The following is a 21,767-nucleotide window of genomic DNA, read 5'->3' as shown; positions in this document are numbered from 1 at the left end:
TAAGAGATTTCTAGTCAATTATTCTCTTAAAAGGTGTTAGAGATTTTATTTAGATAAGGAGAGATTCGTCCCTCAAGAAACTGAAGCAACTGAAAGATTCAGCAACTCTATGAAGCCAAATGTTAAGGTTTGTAGGTTGACTCCTTCAGCAAGATATTTAGAACTCGGAATAAAGCGGCAGACTTTCCATCTTAAAAGTGTCTCCAGAGTACATTTTTCCCGACATCATTATCATGCTATTTTCTTTTATAAATTTATTTATTTATTTGTTTTTATTTTTAGCTGTGTTGGGTCTTCATTGCTGTGCACGGGCTTTCTCTAGTTGCGGCGAGCGGGGGTTACTCTTCGTTGCGGTGCACAGGCTCTAGGAGCACGGGCTTCAGTAGTTGTGGCTCACGGGCTCTAGAGCACAGGCTCAGCAGTTGTGGCGCACGGGCTTAGTTGCTCCATGGCACGTGGGATCCTCCCGGGCCAGGGCTCGAACCCATGTCCCCAGCATTGGCAGGTGGATTCTTAACCACTGCGCCACCAGGGAAGACCCCTATCATGCTATTTTTAAGTTTCACTAATTGCTACACAAATTTGTGATTTAACTGTTAACCTAGCCTTCGAGTATTCCCTGGCAACCTCAACTGTGTAACAATGTATGGTGTAGGCACCCTAATGATTTCTTTCTTATGTGATCTGACCTAAGCCAATTTGCTTCTCAGTATTTTGGTAAATGTTCATGGTCACCTGGGATTAGACGTAGATGGTAGCTATGGTCTCTTCTCTTACAATTTCACTATTAAGTGGCCTTTTCTATGAAAGCAAACCTAGGCTAAACTCTGCTAAAACTTCCACATTTATTTATAAGCAAGCACAAAAATAGGCATCATAAACCCAGGGAAGTCCCATTCTGTTGACACTCACACACGTGCCGTATAAGAAACATTCATGCTGAGGCAGATGAAAGCATCTGAGACCAGGACCAGGCAACCATTCAGTTGAATTGGCAGCAGAGCCCCCATGAAACAGTTGCCATCAGACCAATGGTGCTCTGACCCTGAGTACTAACTGCTTCAAAGGTGTTGGACATCTGGGCTAACAGTTTCTATACATCCTTAATGCAGGCGCAGTGGGACCCACAGACTCCCTCTAGGCAGCCAAAAAGTCTGAACACTTCTCATTTCCAAAATGGAAACTTATCTCTTATATCTCATAATTACCAAACTCTCTATTATGGTATGATAGGCAGATTTCTAAAATGACCCCCAGTGACCCATGACCATGTATAATCCCCTTCTCTTGAGCATGGGAAGTACCTGTAACTTTCTTCTAACCAATAGAATATGGCAACGGTGATGGGACAGCACTCCCAAGATTAGATTGTATTATATACCAAAAGTGCAGAGTGTGTGCAAATGTATTTAAAGTCCCTAATCATTTGACTTTGAGTTAATGAAAAGAGAGTTTTTCCTGGGTGATCCTCATCTAATTAGGTCAGCCTTTTAGAAGAGGGTCCAGGTCATCACTGAAAAAAGATACTCAAAGGGATTCTCCTGTGGGCTTCAACAAGCAAGCCACCATGAAGTCTATGGACGAAAGGAAATGAATTCTGCCAACAACCACGTGAACTTTGACAAGGCCCCCATGCGTCAGAAAAGACCCCTGCCTTAACCAACACCTTGACTGCAGGCTTGTGAGACCCAGAGCCGAAGGCCCAGTTAAACTCTGCGTGGGCTTCTAACCCATGGAAAGTGCAAGGTGTAAAATGCATATTGTTTGAAGCCACTATGTTTCCGGTAATTTGTTATGCGGTAATAGAAAACTAATACATATGGATCATGATAAAGGTATTTGTAGTGCTTTAAGCACCACCTCTGGAATAAGTGTTTCAGATGCTAACAGCCCTGGAGGACAGCTCAGAATGTATCAACTCACACATGCATCACATTGTTTATTCATAGGCATATCTGAATAAATTTCCATGTAGACAATAAAATACTCTGTTCCATATATTTGGTAGACTCTGGGCTACAGGTACCGCATTATAGTGTAAGAGCTGGAGGCATCCTAGATAGGTTTGGTCCTCTCCCAGCCTTTCTAAACAGCTCTACTACTGTTCTCTCCTTATTACAGAAAACAGAGGAGAGCCCCAGAAATCTGCAGCCACTTTCTCAAGGCCGCTTGCTTGAAGACCAAGACTGAAGCTTCAAGACTTGAAAAATCTCACAGCCAAGTGAAACCTTTTTTATCCCACCCAGCTGTAACCCTTCTCATTGCCTTATAATTCCCAGCTTAAGCTCGCCTTCAATTCACAGGCTTTATAGAAAATTATCCTGGGGCTTCCCTGGTGGCGCAGTGGTTGAGAATCTGCCTGCCAATGCAGGGGACACGGGTTCGAGCCCTGGTCTGGGAAGATCCCACATGCTGCAGAGCAGCTGGGCCCGTGAGCCACAATTACTGAGCTTGCGCATGTGGAGCCTGTGCTCCGCAACAAGAGAGGCCGCGATAGTGAGAGGCCCGCGCACCGCGATGAAGAGTGGCCCCCGCTTGCCACAACTAGAGAAAGCCCTCGCACAGAAACGAAGACCCAACACAGCCATAAATAAATAAATAAATAAATAAATAAAAATTAAAAAAAAAATAAAGAAAATTATCCTGTATTCCTTGGCATCACTTATTCGTTCATCAAACATTTATTAAGCACTTCCTCTGTGTCAGGCATTGTTCAAGGAGCTGGTGATAAAGGAGTGAACAGAGCAAACAAATGTCCCTGTCTTCCCAGGGCTTAAATTCTGGTGAAAGGGCAATAGCAAATAAACACAACAATCAAATATATAATATAGTATATTTGATGTTGATAAGCGCAAAGGGGAAAAGTAGCACAGAGACAGATGAGGGAGATGGAATTTTCTATAGAGTCTCAGGGAAGACCTCTTGGAAAAAGTGACATTTGAGTAATGGCGGAGAGGATATTTAGAAGAATAGCACTCCAGGCACAAGGAAGCATGCAAAGGCTCTGTTTGAGTGGAGACCTTGAAGTAGAAGACCTAGAAAAACTGCAGGAGGCCTGGGTGGCCGAAGCAGGGTAAGCCATGGGGAGAATGAGCCTGAGAGGCCACGGGAGAGCAGGTTTGGAGGAGCTTTTACTCTGAATGAGGTAGGAAGCTAGGAGAGGGTTTTGAGCAGAAGATTGTCAGGGAGACGCCTTTCTTGGGACTTTTCAATTGGAACCAAGTCAAAGTGTTCGTATATCTGGAAGCGGCTTCTGCCCATCCTGTGGAAGAAGAGGCAGAGTCCTGTTGGCAGAGAAAGAGGAATGAATCAAATACGTGGAGAAAAGCGGAAGTCAGAGGGTAGGAAAGAACTCAGCCTGGCGTCCCTTTCATGCTCCTGTACTTGTTAAACTCTTCTGCTTGCCCAGCTCCCTCACTGCCCTCTTTAAAGTGGCCTTGCCTCTCACTTCACTGAGAGGAGCTCAAATGTCACCTCCTTGGAGAGGCCTTCCCTGACCACGTTTTCTAAAACAGCAGTCTCCCACGCTCGACCCCCTCATCCATAGCATCTACCACCACTTTACATTACATCATTTATTTGCTTGTTTAGTCTGTCCCCTGGATCAGCATGTACCCTCCATGAGGGCAGGCTCTCTGCCCATCTTTTTCACTGTTCTACCTCTGCTAGCTTCTAGAATGGCATCTGCTTCAGAATAGAAGCTGTTTTAATACTTCTTGGAGTGAGTAAATGAAGAAATGCAAAAACTTAAATTCCCCATTGTTATTTACTCCCATATCAGTGGTTCCTCTGCTAGGGGGGCTTGTTAAAACATGGGTGGCTGGACCCTCTCTCCAGAATTTCTGATTCAGGTTTGAGTGCCAGGACAGAGAGAACTGTTCTAGATCTAGTTAGCTTCTGTGAGTAGCAACAAGTTTCAGCTTGTAGAGATGACTTGAATTCTATCTTTAAAACTCGATCGGAGTTCTCAGGCTACGTTTAAGGTAAAACCCATAACCACTGTAAAAGTGGGACAGCTCACTCAAATATTTTGCCAATACGGAGCTATTAAGCTAGAGCGCTAGTAGATCTAATACTGTTGAAGATGGGCATGTGACTAAAGCATCTACAAAATAAATAAGTAAATAAAGCACTTCCAATCTCGTTTGCGTGACTTGATACCACACACCAGCACTTCGCGAAAGTATAATTGCATCATAATATCCACAGTGAGTGTCATGCAAAATTGCATCTTAATACTTTTAACTTGTTGTTGCATCTCAACAGCAATACTAAGAGGAAAGCCAGACAGATATTCTTGTACTCATTTTCCACATAACAGAGCTGAGGCTTGGAGAGGTTAACAGCCCCCAGACCACGCTGAGAGGCAGTAGGATCAGACTCAATTATATGTCAAGGATGCCAGGTCCTTGCCTCCACAGTCTAGTGACAAAACAACTTAAAAAAGAATAAATCAATCACAGGCATTGCCATGAAATGCCCTGAACGTGGGCATTATTCAATTTCTTCATGATATTTTGCCATCTTCACAAAGTAAACTCACAAGGGGAAAAAAAAAAAAAGTATCTGTGTCATCCCACTTTTTTTTTTTAACCAAGCACTATACGACAGATGTTTAGATAATTCTTTGATTTTTTTCGTCGAAGTTTGACTGAAATCATCACTAATTCCTCTGCACAAGTGGCTTCTGCCAGCTGCTCTCGAAGCATGCTTCATTGTCCTAATAAAGCAAAAGAAAGTAACTCTTGGCAAGTGATGAGTGCCTTAATTATTTTATTTCTACAGTTTTTAGGATTTCAGTGATTGTGCTTAAAGGAATTTCCTGAGTAATGAGGGTCCACACTGGATCTGAGTAGGTTTTTCACAACTTCAGGAAAGCAGGAATTACTGACTACTCTGGCAATGGCCAGATTTGGCCTTTCTACTAAAATAAGGGTTACCAGGTGTCCTACTTCTTTAGGGAATGTGCTACTTTTTAACAAATCACCCTGCGTATCTGACCCAAAGTAGGGCAGTAAAAATGTCTCTTTTTCTGTGACATGCCAGATTCTTTTCCTCCCTCAGCGCGGACTCACCGAGTTGCCACACCTTTCAGTGGCTGAGTTTGAAGCTTTTCCCAGGTTGAAGAAACCCAGACTCTGTGGGTCCCATATTCTCTATGCTTCCTATAAGAGAACATGACCACAGAGACAAAATTTTCCACCAAGCAGGCTAGCCAAGTTCTCTAGGTTGTAGATCCCCATCAATCTCTGTGGTTGCCCCAGACATCAGAATCAGGGCTTGGCTGTGCTCGGCAATAACACCAGCTCTGCCTGAAATGGTTCACTGTATGATGAATGCTCAAATGTCACCTCCTCCAGGGAGCCCTTCCCAATCCATCACATCCTCCACCCACCACACACACACCTGGCTGGAACTCTCCTTTCCATTTCTCCGTCCTTCCATAACACTCCTCTTATACTTCTCTTCAAATGATTGTAACAGGCTGCCTAGTATTTTAGAGGCTCCAGTGGGACAAATTTCATGGCTGCTTCCCATATCTCCACGAACTTGTGAACCCTCAACCGATATTTCTAGAATAGATTTCTCCCTCTTCAGTTTAGCAAAATCCAATGCACTTTATAATATTCAGGTCAAATGTGCTCTACTGCACCCCATTCTTCCTGTCTCCATACAGCGAGTCTAACCTTCCTTCCCAATCTCAGATACTCACACATTCATCTATGTAACACTCACACATTCATCTATGTAACACTGTATTGTAATTATTTATTTACATATCTGTCTTCTTCACTAGAGCGAATCCATTAAGATAAGCTAACTCCAATGGCCTTCCACAGAGCCTAGCGCATCGTAGGGACTCAGCAAGACTTGACAGGAGAAGCTCTCCTGACCAATCTCTACCTAATGATGAACTTAGAATGAACTTGATGGTGAACTTTTTGCTCTCCATGGCACGTGAAGTACCTGCCCCTAGTAGATTATTCTCAGGTATACTTGGACAGTGGAAGTGCAGTTACCAAGGGTCAGTTTGTTTATTCCCATACCTGTTTATGCCACTTTTGTTACTGTAATTACATAATCTTACATAATGATTAAATATTATATGAACTAATGAAATATGGCTGTTAAAGAGAGTTATTCCTATGAAAATCAAGTAGAATGCTCTGCAAATACTCAACTAAGACTAGTGGTTGTTGCTGCTGCTGTTTTTAATTGTTTAATTTGATGTGGGCAAGAAAGCTGTAAAAGATTGGGCAAAAATCTGGATGAACTCTGCAATTAGACTGCCTTGTAACTATTAACTGAAACTGAAAATTGTACATTATGGGTGTGGTTTAAGCAAATAAGAAAACACAGAATTATAAGCAGTGGATTTTTACTTAAAGAAAAACTACTAATTCTGTTAAAATATTAGTGTGTGAAAGTACATTTATATGTTTTAGTTGAAATATGTCTATTCATTTTAAGTTTATTTATAATTCCTGCTTTAATTTACATTGTGATTAACTACCAGGCAGAGACTTAGAGGGATTCTATTGTAATTATTTTATGTCCTTCTTGATTGACTCATTCATTTGTTCATTTGAATATTTGATGAATACTATACTTTATTTGCTTTTATATTATCTAATGCCCCATCTATCTGTATTATGGCTATAAGCTTGTTGACATATGAGTGTGGGATACAGTGTTTGGCAAATTAGAAGTACCTAATAGTTGCATAATTAATTAATGGAGACTTGTTATTCCTCACTTGGACTCTATTTTTTTAAATGTGCCTCTTTTGACACATCTTCTTACTCAAAAAAAAAAAAAATGGAGTTGATAAATTGCATAGGTGTAAAAGTAGGAAGAAACAAGTTTTTCATGTACTGGCTGGTATTTAAAATTAAATCTGTATTTTTCCACATTTTTGCAAAGCTAATTGAAACCAGATACACAACTTTGTAGCCAATCTACCTAAGAGGAGTTGATTGTTCCTCTTTGGTTGTATCTGACTTTCACTGCTATTTATCTGCATAAAGGGGCACCACAGAATGTAGAGCTATATTTTCATAGTACAATTGGTTGGGCTGATTATGCTGAACTCAACTGTACCAGCAGGAGATTAGCTTAGGGTACTTCAGAATTAGTTGAGACTGATGGGCCACTAACTAGCGGAGTCTCTCCCACTTATTAATCAATTCAGCCACATTGTTGTATGTGTACAGATGAAAGCACAAACCTGGGAAGCATCTCAGATTGACATCTTTAAATTGTGACTGAAAACTACATGACCCCTTTTCAAAAAAATTACTGTGAAATATGTTCCCTTTTAGGCCAGATAAATAAACATTTATGTTATTGATGAGTAGAGCCACTTAGAAATAATGGTTACTATTATGGACATTGATTAGAATGCTACATTTCAGAGTGTAATTAAATTCATAAAAGTGCCTCAACTTGAATTGCTATAAAATAGTCATTTGGAGATGTTTCACAGATCATTTTAATATATGTATGTGTCCCTAGTAGACATAACATACGTTTGTTACATAATGTTCTTCGGCTGTGCACTTCATAGACGATGATTTTTGTCTCAGCGGTATCTTAACTCTCATTCCACAGTACTCATACATAATTGGTGATAGAGAAAATGCTGAAAAACATCTCTTTCAACACTGACTTCAAGTTTCTAGACAACAAGAAGGGTCGATTTAAAACTTTTAGGCTCACTTACTGATGAGAGTGGGCAAAACAAAACAACCTGTACATCTAAGCAACATTCTATAGTATCAGTAGTTCAGGTTGCCTTGGCAAATGTTTTTGTTAAACCCACGGCTTTCTGACAATTTTTGTTGAACATTTTCCATTTTAAAATTTCTTGTTTTATTCAGAAACCAGGGCCAAATCAAATGAAAACTCAAAGTGAGTTTTCCGATATATATACTAGGTACTTTGCTAAATAGATGTGTGTGTGGGTGTGTGTGGGTGTGTGTAAATAATGCTTCCAATGATGGCCTGAAGCTTTACCTAAAATATTCCTATTTCATATTTGATCCTGTTGACTGGCTTATTCAACAGAGACCATATTGACAATTTGTGGAGATCAATAATTGGCTAGCGTAGTGAGCATTTTTTTCCCCTTTATGTCTTAGCTGCCCAAGAGAGTGATCTGACTTCCCTATCCCCAATCCCCTGGTGAATGCCCTGTGTACTAAGAGGGTGAGCTGAACACCCAATTCTTAAACCCTTTGGTGGTAATCTTAAGCCACGAATTCACAATACTTCCTGCTTACAATCTAACCTACACTTCCAGGGTTTTCTCATAATATAATGATAATATAAAAATCTTTATCATTAAGTGTAAGTTTTAGCAAATGAAATTGCTATAGTATGGTTTGGACTAAATGTGGTTACAACAATCTCTGTGTTAGTTACCAAAAATCCTAAGCCAACCACTTAGACTATTTTTCTGTCTTACCAAAAAAAAACTTACTGCCCCATGCCATCCAACTGAAGCAGCAGCCCAAACTCTCCCAGTGTTATTCCTTTCCTAACCCCAATGTTATTTGGCGGGTCTCGTAACTAGCTGTAGGGCAGCAAAGAAGAGAAGTTTAAATTACGAGAAATATTTTCACATAAATTTGTATTATGGAAACTTAAAGAGCTTATACATATAGAAAAGTATAATGAAGAAAATTACTATTATAATAATCCAGCACAGCTGATAATGCTTATTTTCTTCCAGTTTATAGACACATACACACAATTTGGTATTCTACCATTTAACGTGTCATGTAAATTTTCCCCTCATCATTCAAAATTCCTCAAAATTACCCTTTTCAATGGCAACATTAACTATGCAGATATACCATAATTTATTGTTGGGCATTAGAATGAAAGAAACATCTCCCGGGAAGATCTGGATTACATGGCCTAGTTATTATAGTAAAGTTAAAGTACTAATAGAAAGTAGAATATTTTTAGATGCTTTTTAAGTGACAGATTCAGCTTTCTTTTCCTGTCCTCTTCACTGGCATTCCTTAAAGGGAAGGTTCTGGTCAGCGTGCAACTATCTCTTGGTTTAGAATCATATAATTATTCACCACTTTTTTTTTAAGTTTTCAGTTGTGAACAAGGTGTTATCTTAAGTGGGGTTGATTCACCTCAGCTCTAAAACTGACGGCAATTTCTCACATACTTCCTGCTAATTATTCTAAATAGTTATAGGAGCATAATTATGATCCCAGTAGTTCTCTGAGTGTGGTCTCTGAACCAGCTATCTCAGAGTTACTTAAGAATTTGCTAGAATGCCAACTCTTGGGTGCCATTCCAGATTTACTAAATCATAAACCCTGGGGATTAGACTCAGCAATTTGTGTTTGAATAAACCTCCAGGTGACCTTGATGCTTACTCAAGCATGATCCTATAGCTAGACCATGCTGTTGAGGTAAGCCATTGCACATAAGCATAAACCTCCAGGTGACCTTGATGCTTACTCAAGCATGATCCTATAGCTAGACCATGCTGTTGAGGTAAGCCATTGCACATAAGCATAAACCTACCTAGGCAAACACCAGTTCTTTCAAAAATCTGATGCATAATACCCATCCCAGCAACATTTTAATGTCACTGGCCTGCGTCTATCTTAATCTGAACACTTTGGTGTAATCACTCCAAATGAGCTTCATAAGAGAATGTGAAGTAAAGTTCATCAAAGATCTCTAACCAATTTGGTGGAAGTTCTATCTTACCCTAGCACGTCTATTTTCTGATAGGAAGCAGCCTGAAGGGGCAAACAGTAAATACGGAAGCCACCAAATGGCTCTTTGTGGATTTATCCTGAGGCAGCTCTAGCATGCTGTGGAGTTACTTCTGGACATTATCACTGACAAGACAGACCATTTTTTTGGAGGCTGTTTATACTTGCTTTTGATTTTTTCTAACTTGAAAAATGTGACTCTCAAAAAGTGCTCCTCTGCGAATCCTTCCTGCCGTATGTTCTATTCTCCTCTAAAATATACGTACATGTATTATATATTTAAAATATAATCCATATATAATTTTACATTTAAATGACTCCATTTTAGGGGAAAGGCTAAGGCTGCTTTGAGAAAAAGTAATTTATTATTCAGAATAGGAAGGACATGCTAGTGTGATATCAAGGATTTGAATAAATAGGGAGATGAATCCTTTCGAAAAAGCAGAGTATAAAACTAGAAATATCTTCTGTAAGCTCTGACGTCCTATTTTAAGAAAATCCAATTGTTCTGGCTAATGGGAAACCAGAAGCTTACAGCCTAATTTCTCTCTCCCTGTTCACTGTGGGGTAGTCATAGAGCCAGAAGGAATTTGACACTAACCATAAAAACTTCTCCTGTAAATCTCCCAAGATTCATTAGAGCATTAGGTCTTTCATGCTCTTTCGTTCTCAGAGCCTTTACTTCAAAGTCTTCTGGTACTAGAAGAGCCCTTAGCAATCATCCAGTCTCCATAGTGTAGAACTCTCAGTCCCAGACCCTAGAATTACTGAACCTTACAGGAAAGTTAGGGGGGCACTGAAACCAAATGTTCTCACTTGTCAGCCGATACAATGAAGTCAGGTAGACAGAAAGGTTTATCCATATCACACAGTGATAAAGAGCCAAGGATCCACTTTTTCAGGCAGAGCCCTCAGCCTCCATCACTACCAATATCACCCTAGTGACGAAATGACCTTTACCACTGGGATGTTTTTAAACAGAACTAAACTTGATCCAAGATCAAGTTCAACATCCTTTCTTCTCATTCAGTCCTCAAGTGGAGACGCTGATGATCAAAAAGTATTAGAGGGGAAGATAAGAGAATGAACGAAGAGGACAGGGGAAATATCATGGTTATGATTAACGGATCAAAGAACGGCTTCTGGCATTAATGTTTACAAATATTGGGACAGATTATACTATTCGTCTCTGGGTTCACTTACTTTTACCCTACATGGAGTTAAATACTTACTGTTTGTGCCTTTTGAGAACCCTAAGATTATCGTGTACTAGTAAATGCATACACTTTTGGTGGCATGAGTCAGTAGATAAAACAAGGGTAGGAAAAATGCATTGTCAGATCAGTGCCAGTACTGACTGAATTTTATTGGTCTTTCATCTTTATCCCAGATATATAAACTCATTCAGATTTTTTAAAAAATGTAAACTCTTTCATAGAATAAAATGTCAAGAACAAAGTCACGACATCCAAAACATAAATGTTAGCATTACCTCTAGTCTTTCTGAAAATTCAAGAAGTGTGATAATGAGGACACACGTCTCACCTCACAGCTCTGTATTATTTTGTTAAGGAAAAAAACCCAACAACCATCCAAATATATTCTACTGCCCTTTGGGGCCATTTATCAAACGATGTACACCAAGAAACCTACCAATCTTTGCTTGTGGTCACTTAATCTGGCATTATAACACAAAAAAAATCTCACAAACAAAGTTTATGAGATGACATTTACAGGATCAAAGGAAGGATTTCTATGCTCCAAATGTTTATCTGTCCTCTTACAGCTCAGTAGTTTTTCAGTACATAAAAATAATTTGTACTCCCAATTGCTGTAAAATATTATTACATTCTTTTCCTATTTCCACTGTGAAGCCTTAATTCTGAAAAAAATATATATATACATACATACTCTAATTTATATAAGCTCTTTCCAATTCCACATAAACCCATATGAAGATGCTTACAGCAAACACAATGAGGGGATAGCTGTGTAATGTAAAGGGATAAAAAGTTGGAATATTATCCTTGTGTTCTTTGATTTGTCAAAATTCACCTTGTAACATAATTGGATACCACAGCTGGAAGAATCTGTGATTTTAGTTATGTAAGACTCTCTGTCACCAGACAAAGAACTAATGTAACCCAAGTGGGCTAAATTACCCAATCAACCAAAAAACTGAAAAGGACAGCATTCGTACCTATGCATATTACCTTTAGCGTGGCAGTGGGTTACTCAGATATCACAAGCCCTGAGAACACAACTACGTTACTTTAAACTAGTGGTTCTAAACCAGTGGGCATTTGCCCTCTGCGTGACATGTGGCAATGTCTAGAGACATTTTTAGTTGTCAAAATTTGGGGGATGTTACTGGCATCTAGTGAGAAGGGCCCAGGGCTGTTGCTGAATATTCCAGAATGCACAGGACAGCTCCCACAACAAAGAATTATCTGGACCAAAACGTCAACAGTGCTCAGCTGAGAAACCCTGCCATGCCCTAAACATTAAGAACTAGACACCCAATACAGTTGCAATGTCATGCAAATCCCTACTTTCTAAGGGGGTGGAGACAGGGTGGGTGAGGACTGCTATTCTAGGGAGAGTAATTCGTTCCAGTTTAGGTGTTTATGCCCACTAAACTAGTAAGGTGTTTGCCTTCTCTAATGTGGATTTATCAGGGAAGTGAAATTTAACTCTTACATTTAAAATCTGGTGTTTGCTCTTGGTGCTTTTTGCGATTTTCTGCAAGAGATAATTTTAACAAAGCAAATGACAGATTTAATTTTATCATCAAGTTTCTGCTACACTCTTTGATAAGATTATACAGAGCATATTATGAAGGTCTAATACATATTTATCAGTTGTGAAAAAAATAAAAGTCCGTGAACCAATTTCTGCTCTCTTCCTTTCTAGAGAACTGTGATTGCATTTTTCCTCGTTCTCTAACATGTATAGGGTACCTGTTGCCATAGCAATCACTGATTTAGCACAACATGTTTTTTCCTCCTTCTTTTAAAATATTAGTTTCCATTCCTGCCAAGAAGGAACATATTAATCTACCCATTATGCTAGCTTAGGGAAGTTGAAAGCCATACAAGTTGCCATTTACACAAAGATTCCCAGAAAGTCAATTGTTGGTATCTTTTGTGCCAAGAACTCTATCCCAGTCCCAGAGAGGAAATGGGACCCTGAAATAAAAGATTCTGGAGGTAAGGAGGTAGGGTCTCTCTTCTTTTCCACAAAGTTTCCCAGCAGGGTGTGAAACCTCAAACTCCCAAATATCATGTCTACCTAAACTAAGTAACTCTGGTACTGGATATAGCTTTAAAAGACCACTGATATCCAGAAAACAGGCACTAACTAGTCAAAACTTTTTAAAACAAAAATTTACCTTAATCTACTTACCTCTAAGGATAGGACCAAAACAATAACAACAATAAAAACAAAAAAGAAAATTCTTTGAGGGGACTAATACAAAAAGTAGGAAAGTCTTGTTGAAGAAAACAAAATCAACTGTTCAATTCTTGATAAAATAAAAAGTCCTGCTTGAGACTTCTGACTGACTAAATTCTGTCTAGGATTAGGTAACTCAGATCTTGAATCTGATCTAGCCTTGCTATTCAGACCTCGAAATGCCTATAAACATACCTCTCCAGAACTGTGTCCAGGCCTGTCTTAGGACAAGGGTCTGTGTTAACCTGGATTTTTGTAACTGACATTCCAAGCTGGGAAGACCAGATTCTTCCCAATTTCTCAAATCAAATCCACTGGCTTTCCTGCCTGTGGTATTCCATAAATCTGTCCAACCACTAATGGGAAATGCCACATACTTGGGTGACTTTAGGATCCCTAAAATTTCTGACCTACTTACTGCTTTAAGAGAAGAAAGGTAGTGGTGGGAAGAAAAACAAAAGGAGAGCTGAAGGATTTTCAATTTTTAGAAATATCTGCTTATTATCAGAGTGATGGAAACTCCAAATTAAGACATGGGAAAGAAAAGATTAGAGATGTGAAGTTAAAGCTGTTCCTTATCCAAAGCTTTACAGAACTGTCTCACAGCTACATAGGAGCCTCAAAGCACGAAAGGCCTGCTGTAAAGGAGAATAGAGGACCATTTGTTCTCACCAACAGCATCATGGAGAATGAACACACATCGTCTTTTAAACAGACCCTTAAATCTATCCTTGAAACTAACTCTTAAAAACTTAAAATTCAGCATATTTACTATTATTTTCCACTAGGAAAAAAAAAAAAAAAAAAAAAAGACCTGGCCATGCATTTCCTTTAAACATCATGGAAGTGGGCAAGGGTTTAAACAGAAGAAAGATATTACTTCCTGAAACCTTGGATGTTTTGCTAAAAACACTCAAAGGAATGCATCTCTGTTAGAAAAACAAAAACATTTGATAAAATGTTTTTAAAGCTATTGGTCCCTAAAGGAAAACGTGAGAAATATGTAATTGGGAGCAAATATGCATTCGATTGCACTAAGTAAGACCATTCTTCTGCTTTAGATCCTCAGTTCACTGACAGAAAAGTGTTTGTTAATTAGGCAGCAATTTAAAAGGTATCACCTTTCCTCTAGATGTCAATTGTTCACTCAGTCATGAATTGCGAAGGTTACATGAATCTATGGACGGTTTGTAAACCACTTAGAGCCCAGATTTCAATTCTGTTGCCAGTAATAATAATAATACCACCATTTTATTCTAGTATCTAATGCAAACTTAAGATCATTAGAAAACATGATAGAAATTTGAAAGCAATAGATTTCACAACAAGACTGCATCAAAGGATAACACACAATGCAATACCTTTTCAATTACCTATACAACCTGGAAAAAATAGTTGACAACGAAAAAGTGTGATGAGAAATATCTGATTAACTCATTAATATTTTCTGGAACCTGATGTTTCACTAAGAAGAGAAAAAAGTTACTGGTGTAAAAAGATTTGATCTCTGTTAAGCGTATGCTTTTAGCCACCATCGTCTCTAGAAACTAGGTAGAACACAAGAAGAGAAATAAAAGAAACAAGCCAGAGAAACAGTAGGTGGTTGTGTTGATGACAATGAATCCAGTGACGATGACTTGACTTTCTAGGTCAGTCCTCCAGCTACTGCACAGAGACTTAACTCTCAGGATGGTGCTGAGAAGGTGTACTTTCTCAGCCTGAATAAGATTTGACAGGTTCTAAGCAGGGAGATCAGCATTTGCATCTGCGATTTCTACGGCCCTGGGAAAGTAATGTCTTAGTGCTGCTTCCGTAACTGAAACATGGTGATGAGCATCTCTTAGGATTCCCTTGTAGGGACTAGACCGGTGAATTTTATTAAACAGAAAAGAACAGAACTGTTGTTTTACGGATTAAATAAAAATAAGTATGTCATGCTTAAAGCAATTCCTGGTACAGAGTAGGTATCCAATAATGTGTCTGATCTTTTTTCCCTTTGTCTCTTTCAGAGCTATACTTCCATGTTCAGTATTCGTGGTGTAAACAGCTTATAAGCTAATGTGCCCATTTGATGGTCTAGTTTATGACTGCCAGGCCAGTTCTCTCAGTTGATACAAATGAGTATTACGGACAATAAAGTTCAGGATTGGTTCCAACAAGAATTAATTGCCTTGTCTTATTCCATAGTCAAAGGTCACCTCAATCGAGTTTTCTATTGCTTTCAATGAAGACAAGGAAACGAACTGTTACAAATCTGCTCTCACTGGTGGAAAATCAATGCAAAATCACCCGCAGATTGTAGGCATGAGTACCCCCTGTGCACACGAAAGTTTCCTTATTGTCATTATTATACATCTGGATATATTTGCAGAGCCTGGCTATTCGAGATGGGCCTTCTCCACACTGGCTGCCCATTAGAATCATTTCTATAGCTTCATAAAAATGTCAGTGTTCAGGCCTCACCCTGAGAAAAGTGGAACAAATCTTTCTGAAATGGAAAGGGTTCTCACCGGGAAGACCACCCTGTGAATCCGTAGAAATAGAGATCAAGGGTCAAAGGAAAATATTCTCTTTCTCCCCTGAGAATCACCAGCATTTGCATGGATCTCTAAGGCTGGCTACATGACCCAGAGCACTTTCTTAAAGTGGGACACAGTGTGCTCTGAATCCAGACCTGACACTGAATTTATCACGGTCGGGTAGCTGCTGCCTTATGGAGAATGGCCCATGGGACACTAAACTTACACATTCAACAGCTGAGCCAACGGATGCTTCAACTGCCAGGGACATAACAGAATGGGGAGACCCTCCGTTCATCTTCCATGGGTGCCAGCTTGGCAAAACGGCATTTCTTCCCCGCAGTCATTCAAAGAAAATAATCTAGCAACTCCCATAGCCTGTTAGCTCTTAAAATACGGAGGCATTTTTTCTTTACCAGCTTATTTTCAATGCAAACCAGATTCCAGGCTCCAGAAAAGCACAAAGCATGCCTCCTTCTAGCCTTATCTGCTTTTTCAATTCTTCTGACTGACCTGGCCTCCAACTCGCTGGCTTTCCAGAGAAGTCTATCAGCACTACTACGCTCTCATGATTGACTGTTGATGACTCACTGTCCTAGGCCTAGCAAGAAGCAATGGATTTCAATGTTTTCAAAGACTGTCACTGCAGCTTATCGAGAAACAGGCCAATATATATTACTGTCACATCCAAATGCCTTGAAAGAAAGAATCATTGCCGTTCACTGAAATTATATATATACACTATATGATATACATATAATCCTATTTATATAGTATCCTATATTATATATATATATATATATATATATATATATATATCCTATATATATATATTTCCTATTTGTTCACTATTTTGGGGGAAGAGAAAATGAGCTAGAAGAAGCCCAGTCTTAGCTTCTTGACCTGTTACCATTTAAAACTGACATTTAAGTTTTCAAATTACTGTTCCTAATCACTTAAGCTACTAATTTATTCTGTTTTCTTTTTTGAAAAATGTTGTAACACACATTTATCCACGGTGCAGGTCTGGGGTGAGGTGGGAATGTGTTCAAATGGGTCCTGCTTTAGTTGTGGTGACACAGGGTGCAGGGCTGGAAGCTTGCAGGTACTTTTTTTACTGTGGTGTTGAAACAGGACAATAAAGTCCACTAGAAGTGCAAATATATACACATATATATTTATATAAATACATAAAACAAACATATAGACATATACATACACACATACATATGGCCAAACACACTTTACACAAAAATACTGTTTATATTTGGCAAAAGATTTTAAAAACTGACTTTTGAAAATGAAACAAGGCATGTGGAGGTATGAACAGTTGGACACCTCTCAGAGATTCGTCCATTGGGATCAGCTACTCTTTAGAAAGTCCACTTATATCTGCTAATATGTCCAATGCATACAAAAGAGGAAAGAACAGGCAAGGCAGCTGCAGTGTTACTTCACTCCCTTTCACTGGGTTAGGCCAGAACTGCAGAAGGGCTGAAGGTCCCCTACCAGCTTGAGCTCCCAACGCTGGAAGGCAAGCTGTAGCCAGCAAGACGCCTTGGGGAAACCAAAGGTGAGACTGGCTGACATGACTTTTGTGAGGCCCTGTCTGCCCACATTTCCTCACACACACACACACACACACACCCGCCCCCGGGGTCAAGGCCACCGGGGAACAATGTGAGCAGCACATGCCAGGCAGGCTGTGGTCACTGGGACCCTGCCCAGGTCAAGGCCACACTAGCATGATTTCTGCAGAACCTCTGGAGGGGAAGTCGGCTGAAGGAATTTTACGCAGGTCTGAAACGGCCCAGTCTCTAGAGGTCTGGATCCAAAAAGACTCCAATTTTTTGTCTGATTCTCACCAGAATGAAAAACCATTTAAATGCTCCCTAAGGGCCTTAAACTGTTGTTTCCAAAAATGCTATGCTGTGGGAAACACTAATATTAAATAAATAGCCCCTCTCTCTTTTACCAAGGACATTTGAAAAGAAAAAAAAAAAAATCACCGATGAAGAATTGGGATGCTGTTTTAAGTTGCTGAAAGTGACAAAATGAAAGCCACCATTTTTCTAAATTCCGTAGCCAATTAACAACCTTTCTCGCTAGTCACTACATTCAATTCCCTTTAACACACAGGTACCTTCAGTTGAAGGAGAACACAGTCCGAGGCTGAAGGCAGATCCTAGAACTGAAAGATGAGGGTGGATAATTGAGAGGCAGGCCCATCCAGCGGAGACAAAGAAAAGCCATCAGACTGGGCTACCTGAGAACTCACCAAGGGAGCTAGAAGCCAGGCAAAACGTCCTTGGCAAGATAGCAAATTTGTCCTTGAAAACCGAACCATACATTTACTGGGTTCTTCTTTTCCAATCTTTTGTTTTCTCTTCGCCTCTGAGTAACAGTTGTTCGTGAAACTTTCATGGGTCAGATGGGGCGGAAAGGGGAGAAGGAGAGGCAGGCAGCGGGGAGGGAAGGGGAGGGCGTTCCTGCCTGCAAACAGCGGGGGCTGAATCACCTCCTCCAGGGTGAGGGTGAAGCAGGAGGGCCAGGGCAGCCTGGGACAGAGACATGCCAGTTCTCTTGCAACAAGGGGGTAGGGGAGGGCCCTTCTCAGAAAACTGGGAGAGATTCGGATGGTGATGTCAGAAACAGAGCACCTGCCTTCTAAGGACTTTGCCAACTGGCAGAGGGGGCACGGTCCACAGTGCCAATTCTCTCTGTAAGAAGGAAAGGCAGGAAATGGGCAGGGAGCATTCAACTCAGTGGGAAAAGCCACCTTTGAATGACACGAGAGAGCGGAGAGCAGGGGCAGACCATGGCCTCGCGGTCCCCTTGGTGAGGGAGACATCCGTATCTTATATCTACGTGGCGTTTTACAGTTTACAAAACACAGCCTCTATCACGCTGAAGCCTCACAGTGATTTGCGAGGCGGGCACAATTATCGCTATTTTCCAGATGAAGAAATTATCACCCAGAAATAAGTGATATACTTGATCGCCAGCTTTCTGATGTTCTTTGTACGACATCTAAGCAGCTTCTCTGGGGCATGTCTGCACGGAATGAGTAGAGTTAGAAGGGCTTTGTAAACAGTCATGTATTCATAAGATGCTATTATTATTATTAGCATTGTTACTAGGCCGGTTCATACCTAGAGACTTGTTCTTTCTGTGGGTAGAAGGAAAGAAGACAAACTCTGAGCTTAGAAGGAAAAATAAGGTATCTTCCCAAATACTATGACATCAAAGGCCTAACTCATCCACTGGCCACTGGGAGAGCCTCCTTTAACCTCTATACCAATGACCTCACCGCCCCCCCCCCAAAAAAAGCTACATCTTGACCTGTCCTAACTTCTAAATCATCTTGATTTGCTATCTCCTCAAATTTGACTTCCATGTATTGTCAGCCCTCTTTATGAATGCCACAGATAAATGAAAACTCTGCAGCAACAGGAAATATATGGGGATACAGTACCAAATCTGAGTTTCTTCGGTGAATCCAAATACAGTATTGATTTTGGTATGTGTTGGAATATCTGTTTCAATAAAGAGTTATTTCATTGGTTTTGGGGTCCTCATTTAACTTCATACTGCCCCAGAGCACTCTGAGTTTGCTGTTGAATCACACCCTCGTTGGGCTTCTGGGTTCAGGCAGATTTTGCCACTTTGCAGTGACTGCAGGCAATATGGCATCACCCACAGGCTGCTAGACAAGAAGGACAGAGATGAAAATCTCAAGTCTGTTTCAGTCTCCATCTCCTAGTGACACGTTAGAAAACCTTAATAGGGGTTATCTTTGAGTGCCTTTCATGTGCTTTGATCCTTATACAGGGTATCTTTAACCCTCACAATAACAGGCAAGATAGATCCATTTTTTTGTACAGATGAGAAACTAAAGCCCAACAAAGTTAGATAACTTGACCGAGGTCACTAAATCAGCACACAAGGAAGCCATCCTTCCCTGTATCTAGAATTGCAAAACTTTCAACTTTCTCCACTCTACCAAAAAGGCATTTTTCCCTCATTTACTTTACAAACTTCAAAGATGATGAATGGTATCTTTGGAAGGTTGCCTTTAATATAAGTTTGTGTTATTAGAGTTCTACACACATACCCACCTGCTAATTTGCTTTCTTTCCCTATGAGCCCATGGCTTGGTCCTAAAGGCTCAATTCCACATATAGCCCTCCAGCCGGGAAGGGAAGTCCACATTCCACCCACCGAAGAACCACACATTTGTAACAACAAATTCCTCATCACTCCAAAAACCAAAATGATAGCTTAAAACTATCCTACTTTAAACTACATATAGCTGATGACTAATAATTATATTTATTCCTAGTCTATATTTCTTAATGAAATTTAGCAATAAAAATCCTGTTCGTAATTGTATTCAATGCATGTAGTTGTACTTAATGCAGAATTTCAGGTTAGGATTCTTAGAAATTTGAACGTAATCACAAAATAAGATGTCTAATTTTGGTATTTTTCTGGTTTTAAATGTGTATTTCCAATTGTGGAATCAATCACCTTCCGGTCACCTGGCTTTGAATTGGCTTGCCCTCCATTCCAGTGGTCCTCCCTCTAGTCTATTCTATTGCAGGCACAAACATCCTTCAGGAACTGCTTGGAATCCAAGGTCTTAATCCTAAGATCCCCCTTTCAAACTTCAGTCTCCTTTCTGGCCATTCTTTATCTATCTTTCTTACTGACTTCCAGTTGCCAATCTATAGATTCTTAGCTCACAAAGTCTCTCAGGCATATTCCTTCTTTCCACTCCGCCTTCCTTTGATGTCCAAGTCCGTTTTTTTTTTTTTTTTAATCTTACTCAAGTACAGTTGATTTCCACTGTTGTGTTAATTTCTTCTGTACAGCAAGTGACTCAGTTATACATACATATATATAATATATACACATATTATATGTATTCTTTTTCATATTCTTTTCCATTATGATTGGTCATAGAATATTGAATTTAGTTCCCTGTGCTATACAGTATAACCTTGTCGTTTATCCATCCTGTATATCATAGTTTACCTCTGCTAATCTCAAACTCCCATGTTCAAGTTCTTATCTAGTTTTCACCCAACTCAACTAACAAACCTATGCTCAAGTTCCATCAGACTAACTTTCATAGAACATGAATACAATTTTAAACTACTCAAAGAGCTCAGCCACTTGCACTCTGAATATTAAAATGTCTACTTAACTTGGCATTCAAGGTCTTTGAAAAGTTTAACCCAACTAACCTTTTCAAGTGTTATCTTCCAAATACCACTTATTTTCAGGATCCTATACCTTAAAGTACAGTGGTGTTATTCTTTAGTTTTCCTGTCTCTATGTCTTTGCTCATGCTATTTCTGGCTCCTGAACAGCTTTGCCCAACCTAGATTGTTAGAATGTTACCCATGTCTTTCAAGGTCTAAGTCTCCATATTACCTGCTTTTCTTCTATGGTACCTTCATCATGATTCTTTGTATTACAGATATTTATATACATTTCTTCTCCCATACTAAATTTAACGTTGTATTCATTTTAATGTCTACTAAAACTTCTTGCACAGTATAAAAATTTAGTTTTGAATGAATGGGCTAGTAAAAAAAAAAATTGAGTTCTTAATACCTATATCCTTGTATGTTAAATGAAAAAATATTCCCTAAAGCCAAAGCAGATTCTACTTAGAATTAGTATTACATTTTTACTAACTGAATTCTATAACCCACTTTTATGGAAAACTAACCTTTATCTATTTCTATATATCAATGTAACATTTTGTGTGTGTGATTGTGGGGCTGTTTAATTCATTAAAATGAGTGAAATTTTTCAATTTTTCTTTGTTGAGTTTATGAGTCATCTTTAAAAACTAGTCAGTGCTTATTGAAAAATGGTATGCAGTCAGGTTTAACTAACTCTGAATTTAAACTACCTAAACTAACTTAACCTATAGACTTTTATTGATTAAAACATAGGTGCTAAACAGAACCTCAAATTTCACTCTGACTTTCATCACAACCCAGATTAGTATTCATTTTTCCCTTAGTTATGG

At 39.4% G+C, this 21,767-nt stretch overlaps 1 protein-coding gene across 11 annotated transcripts in view; it reads right to left on the bottom strand.

Annotated features, from left to right (window-relative positions):
- The window catches only part of SLC8A1 (solute carrier family 8 member A1), a 413,446-nt gene that overhangs the window by 281,822 nt on the left and 109,857 nt on the right, over nucleotides 1-21,767 (bottom strand). The gene's annotated exons all lie outside the window — the stretch shown is intronic.

Source organism: Balaenoptera acutorostrata, chromosome 12, assembly GCF_949987535.1.
Source record: "Balaenoptera acutorostrata chromosome 12, mBalAcu1.1, whole genome shotgun sequence".
In the NCBI taxonomy this organism is placed as follows: Eukaryota; Metazoa; Chordata; class Mammalia; order Artiodactyla; family Balaenopteridae; genus Balaenoptera; species Balaenoptera acutorostrata.
This window is presented reverse-complemented; position numbering and strand designations above follow the sequence as displayed.